The following is a 15,792-nucleotide window of genomic DNA, read 5'->3' as shown; positions in this document are numbered from 1 at the left end:
ATCCATCTGCGAATGAGATGAATTACTTTTAGTGGATATAGGCATATTAACTCTTTGCAGAGATTGATCTTGTCAAATCCACTATGAACAAGATACAAATGCCATAGATTAAGAAAATGTGGTAGTGTCTATGATGACATAGGTTTAGTTACATCAAAGAGTTCTTAGAATACTTCAAGTGGATCCTGGTCACAGAATACCTAACTCACATTCCATACAGTTTTAATCCATTAATCAAAGATGGATATTAAACACTTGAGAAAGTGTAACTGTATTGTATTCTGGAATTAGAAATTTAAGAAAATTTCTATTTGGAATCTAAAATTAAAGTCAAAGACTTAAATTCAACCAAATTTAATGAGTAATTCTTTCTTGGACCACCACTACTAATACAAACTCTAAGTCAGATTTGCCCATACAAGTAGGAGATTTCTAAGATTGAGGATTTATATCAATTGGGAATAGAATTTCGGGGTTATAATCATATGCGTCATATAAAATGACATGAAATGATTTATAGACCATTCATCCAATGATATGTTTTTAAAGCTAATTCGAAATGAATAAGCTAAGAGGAATTAGGATAATTTCGGTTAAAATAAGAATCCAACGATGCTTCGATTAGCGAAAGTCAAAGTAATCTTATTTATATAATCTTCTTGTTTCATATCGTAAAAATACTAGTCTAAGGTGTCATCAATTGATGAACAGCTAGATGTCGCATATACAATATTTATCTTTCGAGATCTAACACTATTATGTATGTCTAATGGTGAAAATCCACTAGGGATTTATCTCATTAGATAAACAAGCCAAGTTAGACCAACAATGAAGATTCGAAATTAAACTACAACTTAATAACAGAAAATAACATGGTTCAATATAATTCATACACAATTCAGAAATTATAAACATATAGTAAGTAGGAATGACAAGTGAAAATACTAAAACTTACAATCCTAAATAATTTCCAAGGTTTTCAACAAACTGATATCAGTGTCCCGTTTAGGCGAGAGTCAAAGCTACCATTCATTGAATAGAGTTGTCAGCTCGTCTAAAATGTTAAACATTCTAGCAACCTTTTATTCGATCAAGATTGGAATTCAGCGTTGTCCCGTTTAGGCGAGAGTCAAGGCAATTCTATCTTATGAGCTTCCACCATTGTTTCATAATTTGCAAGTCAAGTATGGTCGCCACCATTAGGGTGATCCATACCATACAAAACACTTACAAACTACTTATCATGCGAGGTTAAACGGTGCGAAATTGCTAATGAACGTTCCTCCATTAGGGAGGATTACTCACTAAAACAAACGCGGTGTAAAACCCACAATGGAGATCGAATGTCTCTTGATAATAAAGCTCATTATTTAAAAAGAGTTGTATTTTCTTTTATTCTCTTTATTTATTCTATTTATTTTAAATATATATTTATTTATTTAAAATTTCCAATTTAGAATGAAAAATTCTAAATATAAATTTTAATTTAATATTTATAAATTTTACTTAGATGGATATGAAAATAACATGAATTATTTCCATCTTAGTAATAATTTCCAATAAATATTTAGAAAAAATATTTAAGTTGTTACAAAATTAATTTAAATTAATTTACAACTCAAATTTAATTTTCTATAAATATATATTGCATTTCGAAAAATTAAAGTATATAAGAATACAATTTTCGAAAAATGCATATTAAAATAAAAAATAAATCCTGGAAAAATTATTCTAATTTAATGTTGGCCCAAAATTAATTAATAAAATTAATTTACAACAAAAAATATAATTTTCCTATTTAATTAAATATATAAGAAAAATTACAAATATTTAAGTATGATGATGAAAATCAACTTAAATATTAATTTTCTATTTAATTAAATACACTAGAAAAAAACTTCAAGCAAAAATATCACCTATCTAGATTTTCCTTTGACTAATTAATTCTATTTCTAATAATATACTTTAATTCAATTTATTTTAAATTAATCAATAAATGAAAAAATCATTGATTTAAGTTGATCCAAGAATTAATTAAAATAATTAATTTACAACTTAATCTATTTTTCAAGATAAAATTCGAAATTCTAGCATTTAAGAAATACAATTTCGAAAATTGATTAATAAAATAAAGAAAAAATATATTTTGAAAATTATTTAAATTTAGTTGAAAAAAATAAATTTCAACTAAAAATAATATTCTATTTAATTAAATGTCATGAAAAAGAAATATTTAAGTATGATGATAAAAATCAACTTAAATATTTAATTTTCAAATTAATTAAATGTATTAAATTCAAGAAATAAATAATTAAGTGTAGAGAAGACTTAATTATTAATCTCTAGTTTAATACTAGGAAAAATATACTTAAAATAAATTGTACCAAAATTAATTATTTAAATAATTAATTTCACAATTTATAATATTTTCCTATTTAATATTAGAAATAATAAGTAGTCTAGAAATAACTATCTAGAAAATATCTTATTTGACTAAGTATCTTTTCCACAAAATTTGAAAAAATAGCTAATTTAAGTTGTACTAGAAAAATCTAGAACTTAAATATTTTCAAATTTAAATTTAATTAAATATCAAAAATTAAGTTGTAACCACTTAATTTGAAAATATTCCATTTTAAGTTAATATTTGAAAAGATATTAACTTAAAAAAAATATCTAAAGAATCTTAATAACCAATGCCTAAAATTCCTCAACTTAATTTTGAAATTTTGAATTCAAAAGATATTCAGATTTAAGTTGGTTAGTTGAAGATAACTAAATATCAACTTAAATAGGAATATTTAATGAAAAATTTAAATTAAGTTCCAGAAAGAATCTAGATGGTTATAATTCTATATTTAATTAAATACAAGAAAATACATATAGTTTAGCTTAGAATATAAAATTCCTTAAACTATATTTTTCTTAAATTAATTTCAAAATAAATGAAATTAATTATGTTGCTAATCAATTTTATTAGGTTAAACTAGTTTAATTAACCTAGTACGATCATTCAAATCGAGCAAATGGGCCTTCACAATTGGGGTGGTTTGTGTGAGGGGGTGCTGGGTTCAGTATGTCGTACCCACTTCTATGGCTCCCAACTCTCACACAAGGCCCAAAAGAGAGGAATTTAACCTTAATAAGAACAACTGTTATTAATTGAATAAGCCCAAAACTAAATGGGCCTAAATAAAATCTATCAATGACTATGACATTTTATTTAGCAACATTAACCTATATGCATCTATAATAAAATTAAACACATAGGCTCACACAGGCACACTTTGGATGGGTCCTATCATGTTGCTAGGTCATACACAGATGAAAGAAGATTGTAAATATACCTGTTACAAATTATTATCTTGACCGGAGCCATCGAGATCATTAGATCGGCAAAAAGTAACCATGGCTATTTGCAATCAAGTAATAATAGGTTTTAAAAACTTACACATAAGCTAAAACACATACTCCTGCAACAAGGTTAGTTGGATAGTTGGATGTAGGATTTATTTAATTTTAAATTAAATATTTAATTTCGAAAATAATTAATTAAATAAAAAAAATAATTTTTTCGAAAAATTTAAAAAAAAATTTGAAAAATTCGAAATTTTTAAAAAATTTAAATTTAAAATTAAACCTACAATTTTTGAAAAATTAGGTTTCAACCAACCTAAATATCATTTCAAAAAAAATTGCTAACTACTTTTAAATTTTAAATGTTATTTTATAAATAAAAATTAAATAAAAAATTAGAAAAGATAAATAAATATCTTTTTCAAATTTTAAATGTAATTTAAATAAATAAAATAACAAAATTTAAAAAAAAAGTTAGCAAAATATCTTATATCATTTAAAAATTACATGATTATTAATATCTTATTTTTAAATTTAAAATAAGATAAGATATAATCAAATTTTAAAATAAGATAGATTTTTAAGCAAAAAGATAAATACTAATTCTATTCAAATTCAAATTACACTAATATCTTGAATTAAATTAAAAAAATTTAAATTAATTCAAAATGATAATTAGAATTGAATTAGGAATAGTAATAGTATATATACAAAACCATACAAAAAATTGGAAGTTAATTCCATGAAAAAGTATGAAAAATTGAAGAAAAAGGAAAAAATCCGAAACTGTACGGACAGTTCTGCGATCGCAGGAAACTATCAGCACAGCCCCGATTTTGTCAAATCTTCAAAAAATCATAACTAATTCAAATAAAATCCAAATTGAGTTCTGTAAAAGGCTAACTTGCTTAATTTTTTCCATACTATCCAATAAAAATAATTCCAGAAACGAAATCACAATTATTTTTCACGAAAATTTCACAAACATCAATCAATCATCAAATAACACTCAATACAACATGATACCATCCAAAGAACATACAAACAATCGTTTTAAAGTCCAAATTTCTTGCAAGTAAATCAATTACCATGGCTCTGAGGCCAGTTGTTGGAAATTATTTTACCAGGATCTTAGATCTACTCACAAGTATGTTTATTAACATCCTAAATATGAACTTTCTAAAACGATAAATTAAACACATATAAAGTTTAAGAAACCTTACATTGGGTGCAGCGGAATAATATGACTCCTTCCGTTCAGATATCTAGCCCTTGATTCCTTTCTGTAGCAGAGCATTATCAATATCTGAACCTGGATCTCTTTCTCTGAATCTTTGATGCTGAAACTCCTTTGCTGATGATCTTTCTTCACGATCTTCCTCACTATGATTGAGGTATCACTTGATGTGTGTGGGCACTACTCTAATCACTAAGAGAGGTTCGAAATATTGAGGAAGAAAAGAGAGAGAGAGTGGCGGCTAGAGAAGAGAGTGGAGGCTCAGGTTTTTCTGATTCAGAAAGTGTGTAATTTTCCTGAAGCCTTCACTATCTATTTATAGCATTCCACTAGGGTTTGATTTGAATTATATGGCATTAAAATAATGAAAAAATCATTTAAAAAAGATAACACAAGTGGCCGGCCCTATGCTAGGTGGACTGGGCCTTGATTTTTGCAATTTTGCAATTTTACCACTTTTGTATCTGATTTTCTCAAAAATGCCAATTTCCTAATTCAATCATTTAAATGCCAATTCTAACTATTTAATAACTATAAATAATTATTAAATAATATTGTCATTTATCATATTTATTAATTGAACCATACAAAGTATCATAATTAACAAATATGCCCCTATAAACTCTTTCTTTACAATTTCGCCATTACTTAGTGAAAATTTCACAAATAGACATAGTCTAATTCGTGAATTATAATTGATTAATCAAAACCAATTACATGAGTCTTACAAGCAATATTATCTCAACTAGTGGGGGGACCATGGGTCTATATAACCGAGCTTCCAATAAGTAGATCAAGAATTTAGCACTAAAATTCACTAACTTATTAATTCTTCGTTGAATCCACGCATAGAACTCAGAATTGCACTCTCAGTATATAGAATGCTCTATATGTTCCACCATATAGACACATCATTAGTTATCCATTGTTATAATCCTAATGTGATCAATGATCCTCTATATGAATGATCTACACTGTAAAGGGATTAAATTACCGTTACACCCTACAATGTATTTATTCCTTAAAACACTTGACCCCGTATAAATGATATTTCAGCTTATGTGAAATGAGTACTCCACCATTTATGTTCGTTTGGTCAAGCTCGAAGGAGATCATCCTTTGCTTACTATTCGCCAGATAGAAGCTATAGATTCCATGTTTATGATAGCGCTCCCACTCAATTGCACTACCGTGTTCCCAAAATGTACGTATCACCCTGACCTAAAAGTAGGCTTAACTAACAAATCAAAGAACACGAATAGCCTTTCAAGATTGAGCCTAATCATATCAGGATTAAGATCATTTGATCTAGGATCAACTAGGCGATATTGACTTGAATAGATTTTACGGTAAGTTTAATTAAATCTAAGTCAAAGTTCAATATCGGTCCCTTCCGATGCATACTCCATGCATCCAACCTGAGCTTTACTTTAACCAATGTTCTGGAAAGAACATAGTATTTCTCCAAATACAAGTAAACTCTTGTTGTAGATTATCATATCGGTAAAACCACCGTGTCTGATAAATCTAGGAAACTTTATTCACATAGTCATGTTTACTTTCCAATGTGTTGACGACACAATAAACAGGATCAAGTATGTGAAAAGGGTTTCAGATGAATTTATACATTATGTACATATAATCATGAAATAAATCATGTGAACCATGCAACATTAAATGTTATTTCTGATCTATATTAATAAGTAAATCTGATTATATTGAAATGAGTTTTATTTAGGGCATAAAACCCAACACGAACTTAGGTTCCATGAGCTTAATGGAGAACTATACCAATTGTACCGATGTGAACTCAACCCAGTGGCCAAGGCTTGGCTTTACTTTGTTAGTTTAAGGATGCTCCCCAACAAGCATTTTTCTGATGCTCAAATAGACAGAATTAAATGGGTTTACGGCATTATGAAAGGGTATAATTTGAATGTGGGGGATATTGTTCGAGTGACCTTTGACATTATGGTTGAGGGATCTTCCGGTGGAGGACTTGGGTTGGCTGGAATAATCACTGATCTGTGTGAGAAACATGGGGTACCGCAGTACTCATATGATACAAAGGCACTGCCACAGCGCCCTATTAACTTGGCGACTGTTCTTCGCTTCAAACCTCCTCATCCTCATGGTCAACCGCCAGTTCAAAGAGGTCCTCCGGCAAGAGAAGAAGAGGAACGTGAGGACATCGAACCACCACGTCTTGTCGGGCCTCTTGACCCTGCCATGCAGTACACTCACGATCAGCTGAATTATCTGATTCAGCAAAACATGCATATGCAAAATTACATGACCCAGAGGAGTATCTTCGATGAGCAGCAGGTGGCTCAATTGAATACACTTGTCACGAGGATGAATATCGGTGTGGACGAACCGAACTATTTTGCCATGCCACCCCGTTTCAACCCTTATGACCAGCCACCGCCGCCAAACCCCTTCTAAGGGGCTCAGGTAAGTTTCTCTCACCCTGGTTTATTTTCACACATTGGAGACAATGTGCATTTTAGTTTGGGGGGGAGAAACTTAATTTTTTTTTTTTTCGCGTTTATTTGTTCTAGTTTAGTTTGTTTTAGTTTTTTTTTTTAGTCTTGCGTGATAGCTAAATTGAAAGATTGATTGAATTGTTGTTAATCACTTGTGCAATGGATTAAAACATAACTGTGTGCTTGACTTGCAACTGTTTGAATTAAGATGGATGTGTGCTAGGAAGTGATTCATGTAGATTTAAAACATTTGCTATTCTCACATATCACCTCTGCTCTATTTGGTTTGTGGAATGATTGATTGAACATGGAATAGAATTTGTATGACATATTCTCTTGAAGCGAAATCCTTGATATTTTTTTGTTTGGAAAGTGATTTAGGCAAGTTTTCTTTGGAACGATTGAGCCTTTCAAGCCTACCTAGAAATTTTTACCATAGTATACCCAAAGTTGAGCCTTAGCCTGTTTTAAAAAAATTTTCACCACTTAACTGAGCTGAATTCGTATCTTAAATTCTTTTCACCCTGAACGTAACTTATTATGCCATGAGCCTTGAAGCAAGTTTGGGGGGATAACTGCTGTAAGTGGAAAAATAAAGTGTAGGAATGAGAGATTGAAAAAAAAAAGAATAATATTGTGTGTTGTGCCTATGAAAAAAAAGAAAAAAAGAAAAAAAATGTGTCTTCTTGAAAAAAAGTTAAGAAAATTATGAGGTACACACATAAGAAAAATTGCAATCTCTTATTTCTGTTTTTGGGATATATGGAAAGAAAGCAAAATAAATGTCTAAGCTTGTTTGGTTAATAGTGCTTATGGTATAGTATAGCCTAAATGACTTCTCACCTACCCATGTACCTAAGCCATGCGATGTTAACCGAAAAAGACCTATTGATTCCAAATAGAAATTTGTCAACATTAGTGGAGAGAGGTATGTCGTTCAAAATTATTGATCATGTGTTAGTGGGATGTTGGAAAGTTTAGAACAGTTGTGATATTGATGGCAATTGCGATGTTTTATGTTTGTATGAATTACTTACTTGTAAATTGCACATTCAATGTAGTTCTTAGAGTTGGCAAGTTGAAATTCTGGTTATTGATGGATTGAAGTTGTGTAGGTGGTGGTAACAATTAAATTGTTGGAAAGTTTAGCTATCATTGTCAGTTTGTTTTTAGTTTAGTCCTAGTTTACTCGGGGACGAGTAAAGAGTCAGTTTGGGGGAGTTTGTTAGGCTATTTTTTTAGCCTATGTTTTGGATCCAATTTATGTGCGTTTTTAGCTGTGTTGGGACGGAATTACGCTTGTTTTCTATGTTTTCAGGTTCTTTGGAATAAAAGAGGTCTCGGGTGCAGAAATTCGTTAAAAGATGTGCTGAGCCGAAGAAAACACAATTTTTGAGTAATTGTGCACATCTGGCCGCGGCTAAACACAACCTGGCCGCGGCTAGATTTCGAAAATCCATGAAGCTTCAGTCGCCGCGGCGATGAAGAGGCTCGCCGCGGCCATTTAAAAGATACAGAGAGACCCCTTATTTTCAATTATCTCGCCGCGGCGAGAGGAAGCTTAGCCGCGGCGAGATCCCGTACGGACCAGGGGCATTTTCGTCCATCGAACCCTAAATTTCAGTTATAAATAGAAAACTGCGATTGGAAGTCAGGGGGAAGCGATTTGGAACCCTAAAACACAGCAGAAAGAGGCAAGAAGAGCAAAGGAAATCAAAGTGAAGATCCAGATTCATCCACCAACAGTTTCTTTCTCTATTCCTCTTTAATTTATTTATGTTGAATATTGCTATAGGAATGGTTATGGATTTGTTTCTGAACTAAATTTCCCATTTAGGGAGGATGATGATTGTTGTTTAATGTTTTGCCTAGTTAATGTTTAATTACCATTCCTCAATTCTTGTGTGTGAAATTATCTTAATTTGTTCTTAATTTCATGTTTAAGATTGATCACCTTGTGCATGCTCTATGATCTCAATTCGAAATCTGAAAAGTGAGAATGGAGAATGCTAAAATTAAGATAATCAATGTTCTATGTGAAACGAAAGTATTTGCATGACTTATGTGACGAGTAGATTATTACTTAATGCTGATTTCATGTTAGTTTAATTAAGGAATTAATTAGATAACATGTGATTTAGAATCTAGAAGATCTGAAAGGAGCTAGGTTATTTCATAATCTGTCATTCACTTCAAGAATAGGATAGTAATTAAGCATTAACGATTTGGGTAAACAACAATAGGATTCTCCTCCCTATTATCTCATCTTGCTCAACTTTCAATTGTGTTATTAAGTTTTCTGAATTACTTTCATACTTTACTATTTTTAAATCATAATTACTTTTGATCTGCCAGATAGAATTATAAGTATAGTTTAGTGGTATTTAATCCAATTCCCTGTGGGATCGACCTCACCTGTGTGAGATTTACTACTTGATTGCGTATACTTGCGTAGTATTAATAAAATATAGCAACAAGTTTTTAAATCCCACTCAAAATCAACCCCAAATCCCTAAAACCTCACCCAAAAAATTAAAAAAAAAAAACCTTATTCATCCTTTTCTTTCTCAAAAGCTTCAAGATGTCAACAATGGAGGATGATTAAAGGAAAGAGTGTCATTGAGGTATTGATTCTAAGACTTCCAATCCAATTTTTATTGAAGAATTTGTGAATTTGTTGGATAGTTTTGGATTATTTGTGGATATTTGGGATTGTTTTTGCTATATACATTGTTGAAATTGATTGTGTGAATAGAATTGGGTTAAATTGAAAGGGATTTAAATCCCGGGAAGTCAAGTTTTAAGGGGAAGTGCTGTCGAAATTTTGAAAAATCTTGGGAGTTAGGATATAATTTTTGGTGAGATGGGTCCAAAGAGGTTAAGAGTTAATGAGGAGGGAGCTTCATCATCCAACCCACCTAGAGGACGCTCTAATCTTGATAGAGTTAGGTTTACCAACATGGATGCTCAAGAGCGGTTTTTGAAATTGAAAGATAGGGCATTCATTGAGGATAGAGGGATAGACATTGTGAACCTAAGCCAAACTGTCAACATTCCCCCTGCTTTTGCATCTATTAGGGATCAAATCCTACATAGGCAGTGGACTAAGTTCGTAGATGTCACTGAGCGTGGTAATCAAACTCTAGCTTTGAAATTTTTAGCCAACTGGCCTGAAAGAGAAGATGGCAAAGTCAGAGTTAGGGGGGTTAGAGTGCCTGCTACCACAGCCGATATTCATGCCCTTTATGACCTCCCAACTTTCACTGTGGAGCAACAACCCTTGAAACGGCAATTTCGAGAGAGAAGTTTGAATTATGTGGATATTGCTGAGACTCTAGGGTATCCTGGCCTTAGGTTCCATGAGCTTAATGGAGAACCATACCAATTGTACCGATGTGAACTCAACCCAGTGGCCAAGGCTTGGCTTTACTTTGTTAGTGCAAGGATGCTCCCCAACAAGCATTTTTCTGATGCTCAAATAGACAGAATTAAATGGGTTTACGGCATTATGAAAGGGTATAATTTGAATGTGGGGGATATTGTTCGAGTGACCTTTGACATTATGGTTGAGGGATCTTCCGGTGGAGGACTTGGGTTGGCTGGAATAATCACTGATCTGTGTGAGAAACATGGGGTACCGCAGTACTCATATGATACAAAGGCACCGCCACAGCGCCCTATTAACTTGGCGACTGTTCTTCGCTTCAAACCTCCTCATCCTCATGGTCAACCGCCAGTTCAAAGAGGTCCTCCGGCAAGAGAAGAAGAGGAACGTGAGGACATCGAACCACCACGTTATAAAAGTTGTGAACCAGCATCCACTTCTCTATACCATGATGAGGACACCTCCTGATCAGATCTTTAAACCTCTCCCAAGCCTCATGGAGAGATTCATTATCTTGTTGGCAGAAATTATTGATTTCTCCTCTCAGCTTTGCAGACTTAGGTTGGAGGAAAGAACTTTGACAAGAATTTTGTTGCCAGATCATTCCATGTAGCAATAGAATTAGGTGGCAAGGAATTCAACCAACTCTTGGCTCGTTCTCTGAGCGAGAATGGAAACAATCTCAGTCGAATGGCATCATCGCTAACTCCATTAACCTTAAAAGTTTCACAAAGTTCCATGAAGTTAGAGAGATGCAAATTAGGATCTTCAGAAGGGAGACCACCAAAGGCGGGCGAAGACTGCACCATTTGAAGGATGGCAGGCTTAATCTCGAAATTGTTTGCATCCACTGCCGGTGGCCTGATACATGACTGCACTCCCGTCAGAGTAGAGAGAATGTAATCTCTTAAGCTACGGCCATTAGCTTGATCTTCCACGGCACCTCCATTATTACCGTTATTACCCCCATTGTTTCCAGCATTATTGTTCACATTCGCAGCCATGATCTCTGATGTTTCGGCGATTCTTTGCCGAAACTCTTTCTTGCCTCTTGTTCTTTCGATTCCTCCTGCAAGTTTTCTCGATTTCAGGATCAACTGGTAATATGACTGTTTGTCCTTGACGGCGCATGCACTTAGGATTCCTGAAATAAATCAAGAAAATATTGCAAGAAAAAGGTTAGAAAAATCAGCAAGAGAAAATATACCAAAGTAGAAGTTAGTATAATTTTATGTAATATTAATCTTTAACAATTCCCCGGCAACGGCGCCAAAAACTTGTTGCTATATTTTATTAATACTACGCAAGTATACGCAATCAAGTAGTAAATCTCACACAGGTGAGGTCGATCCCACAGGAATTTGGATTAAATACCACTAAACTATACTTATAATTCTATCTGGCAGATCAAAAGTAATTATGATTTAAAAATAGTAAAGTATGAAAGTAATTCAGAAAACTTAATAACACAATTGAAAGTTGAGCAAGATGAGATAATAGGGAGGAGAATCCTATTGTTGTTTACCCAAATCGTTAATGCTTAATTACTATCCTATTCTTGAAGTGAATGACAGATTATGAAATAACCTAGCTCCTTTCAGATCTTCTAGATTCTAAATCACATGTTATCTAATTAATTCCTTAATTAAACTAACATGAAATCAGCATTAAGTAATAATCTACTCGTCACATAAGTCATGCAAATACTTTCGTTTCACATAGAACATTGATTATCTTAATTTTAGCATTCTCCATTCTCACTTTTCAGATTTCGAATTGAGATCATAGAGCATGCACAAGGTGATCAATCTTAAACATGAAATTAAGAACAAATTAAGATAATTTCACACACAAGAATTGAGGAATGGTAATTAAACATTAACTAGGCAAAACATTAAACAACAATCATCATCCTCCCTAAATGGGAAATTTAGTTCAGAAACAAATCCATAACCATTCCTATAGCAATATTCAACATAAATAAATTAAAGAGGAGTAAAGAAAAGAACTGTTGGTGGATGAATTCTGGATCTTCACTTGAATCTCTATGCTCTTCCTGCCGCTCTCAGCTGTATTTTAGGGTTTCTGATCGCTCTCCCTGACTTCCAATCGCAGTTTTCTATTTATAACTGAAATTTAGGGTTCGATGGACGAAAATGCCCTGGTCCGTACGGGATCTCGCCGCGACTAAGCTTCCTCTCGCCGCGGCGAGATAATTGAAAATAAGGGGTCTCTCTGTATCTTTTAAATGGCCGCGGCGAGCCTCTTCATCGCCGCGGCGACTGAAGCTTCATGGATTTTCGAAATCTAGCCGCGGCCAGGTTGTGTTTAGCCGCGGCCAGATGTGCACAATTACTCAAAAATTGTGTTTTCTTCGGCTCAGCACATCTTTTAACGAATTTCTGCACCCGAGACCTCTTTTATTCCAAAGAACCTGAAAACATAGAAAACAAGCGTAATTCCGTCCCAACACAGCTAAAAACGCACATAAATTGGATCCAAAACATAAGCTAAAAAAATAGCCTAACAGTATGGTTTAACTTCTTTTCTTGGTTTAGTGGTTTTATTTATAAGTTACAAGAAAATTTAGTTTCTTTTGATCTACACCTTCAATTTACTTTCACAAGTCAATCAATTTTAACTCAGTTATAAAATTATGTCAGGTCAGGGAAACAATAAGGTTTTGCACTTGTAAAGGTATGATGCATCGAATGGACCATGAGAAGGTAAATAACTATCTTATGAAGTTGATGGAGACAGAGGGCCTTGATGTAGAACTGAACTATGATGGGCTTCGGGTACCTATAATTCTCTAGACTTAAAATCAATCTCATAATTAAGGAAAATGTCTTTTGAACCACATTTGTCAACTGATCTTTCCTGGGTTATATTGGTTTTCAAAATAAGAGAGAATGAGAAGAAAATAAATATTATTAGCACTTTTTGGTACATCATCCAATTTCATCACTTGACTATTGATTTTTCCTGGTAAATAAGATATGTGCTTTCAATGAGATATATCCAAGAATCTTTCTTTCATTACTTTTCCATTTATATGTATTTTTATACACAAAATCAGAACAACAGTGGAGGATACAAAGCAATCACTGTTTAACTGAACCTTGACAGAAATTCTTCTCAAGATAAGTTTTTATTTTTATGTTTTTTCCTATAAAAAAGTGAGATCCAAAAAATATATAATTTTTGTAAAAGACAAGTTTCCTTTGGCCTTGTCCCCATCAATGATTTTTGAGTTGAAACTGAATGTGAAATCATCAAAGGACTGTTCTTTTGAAATTTGAGAAGATTCCTTTAAACCAAAAGGAAAATAAAAACTCATCAACTTTTGGGTTTTCAAGAGGTCAGCATTGTCTCAAGAGTGGGATTTGGTAGCAGCATAGCATGGGCATGAAAGAAAGAAAATAATAAGAGTGTGAGCTCGTGCTTCTGCTTCTGCTTGCACTTGGGAACAAAAAAAAAATCCACAATATGGGTTTATGTTATTATAAAAATTCATCAACAAATTACACATTAACAATTGACTTAATTATCATTCCATCATAGGTGGAAGTAGTAATAATAATATCTTAGTTGATTGGACCAACAAAACTAAACTTGATATTTTAGATTGAGTTTATTATATGGTAATGTGGAAGCGAAGAGTCATTGTCTAATTGTGTAGATGGGGCCACAGAGTTAGGATTATGAGGGCGAGCAAGGCAAGAAGAAGTAGGAATTGGGTTTGGGGGCATGCAAACCAAAAATTGAAACTGAATAGTGTTGTGTCTGTGTCAAAAGAGAATAATTTTGCTGCCCAAAATTCTGACTATTACAAATACAACAAATTTATCTTCTTTCTTTCCTTCCTTACTATTCAACCTCTCTACTCACTCTACTATTTCCTTGGCTTTTGAGTTTTGACCCTTGTCACTATCAATTTTGGCTCTCTCAGCTGCCCACGCCACTTTGCATGTCTCTATCCTATCACCATCTGACACGTATTCATTGTCGGGTCAAGGACGGGCCCGACTCGTCTCTTTCACGGGTTGGTGAAACCTTACCAGACCATGGTAACTAAACTATCAACAATTAATTGGCCAAATCTAATTTGTGAGAATGAATAATAGTTTCGTAATATAGCTTGTACAGATACACATTTTTAAAAGCTACTAAGTATTAACTATTAACGAATTAGAATAGTTATTTCAATGATAAAAATAAGTACTAAGATTAAAAAGATTTACTAATATATTTCAAAATAAAATGGTGTAATAATTATTTGAAATATTGAGTATTGATAAAGTAATTTCTGTTTTTGGTTTAATACATATTATTCGTGTTGTATTTTATGAACAAAAAAAGAGAAAGAAAGGGAGACATGTGATTTCTCAATTATTTAATGTGGGACCGAATGCTTTTTCACATACCTTCTCGTGACCTCCCAGTAACACAGTGTATGGAGTGCACACACAATAATAATAATAATAATAATAATAATAATAATAATAATAATATATTCTCTTTCATTTCCCCAAATTTACGATGATATATATCTTCTAAAATTATAACATAGATGGATATAATAGTAATAGTAATTCTATTATATATTCTCTTTCATTTCCCCAAATTCACAAAGATATATATATATATATCTACTAAAATAACATAGATAGATATATTTATTTATATTCCTTTTGAATAAATATTAATTATAGTGGATGAGGATTTTAATACATTTAATATTGTTTTTGTTGGGTAGCTAGGTGCAAGCTCACGAGCACAAGCACACAAACCATATGGTATTATGATGAGTAGAGTAGAAATATATGTTAGATTTCGGTGATTCTCTCTCTGTCCCATATAATTGTTTTCATATAATTAAATATATATATATATATATTATAATTATTATCATCAATTAATATATGTAAATGTGGGTTCAAATATTAGACAAGGCTAGAAACTCAAGTCAAATATCAATGGGAATGTAAATGATGATGAGACGAGACCGCAGCCCACCTAAATTGATCGTAAATTATGTATATATTTTAAATATTTGTTTTATTGATAATTCATATATATCAGATATAGATATATATAATTGAGATGGCCGTTGAAAATTTGGATCCAAGAGAAAAATTCAGAGGATATGCACATGATCATGTATAAACTATAAATTTATGTCTTCGACTTTATAATGTTTATATAAGATAATTAAATGAATATTACGTAGTACAGTTAACATGTATACAACAATTAATAAATACATTATATATATAATATCACATAGTTTACCCAGGAATACTATCATTATATATTGTTGGAGT

The 15,792-nt window shown here is 32.2% G+C and overlaps 1 non-coding gene and 1 pseudogene across 1 annotated transcript; both read left to right on the top strand.

Annotated features, from left to right (window-relative positions):
* LOC115706977 (putative hydrolase C777.06c) overlaps nt 1–13,479 on the top strand; it is a 34,720-nt pseudogene extending 21,241 nt beyond the window's left edge.
* On the top strand, nt 10,909–11,015 carry LOC133033759 (small nucleolar RNA R71). Its single transcript, XR_009685825.1, has one exon. It is a non-coding gene; the product is annotated as a small nucleolar RNA R71 (small nucleolar RNA).
* Nucleotides 13,480–15,792: the final 2,313 nt, after the last annotated feature.

Source organism: Cannabis sativa, chromosome 1 (genome assembly GCF_029168945.1).
Source record: "Cannabis sativa cultivar Pink pepper isolate KNU-18-1 chromosome 1, ASM2916894v1, whole genome shotgun sequence".
Taxonomy (NCBI): domain Eukaryota; kingdom Viridiplantae; phylum Streptophyta; class Magnoliopsida; order Rosales; family Cannabaceae; genus Cannabis; species Cannabis sativa.
The sequence above is the reverse complement of the archived record's forward strand: the minus strand, read 5'-3'. Positions and strand labels throughout refer to the sequence as shown.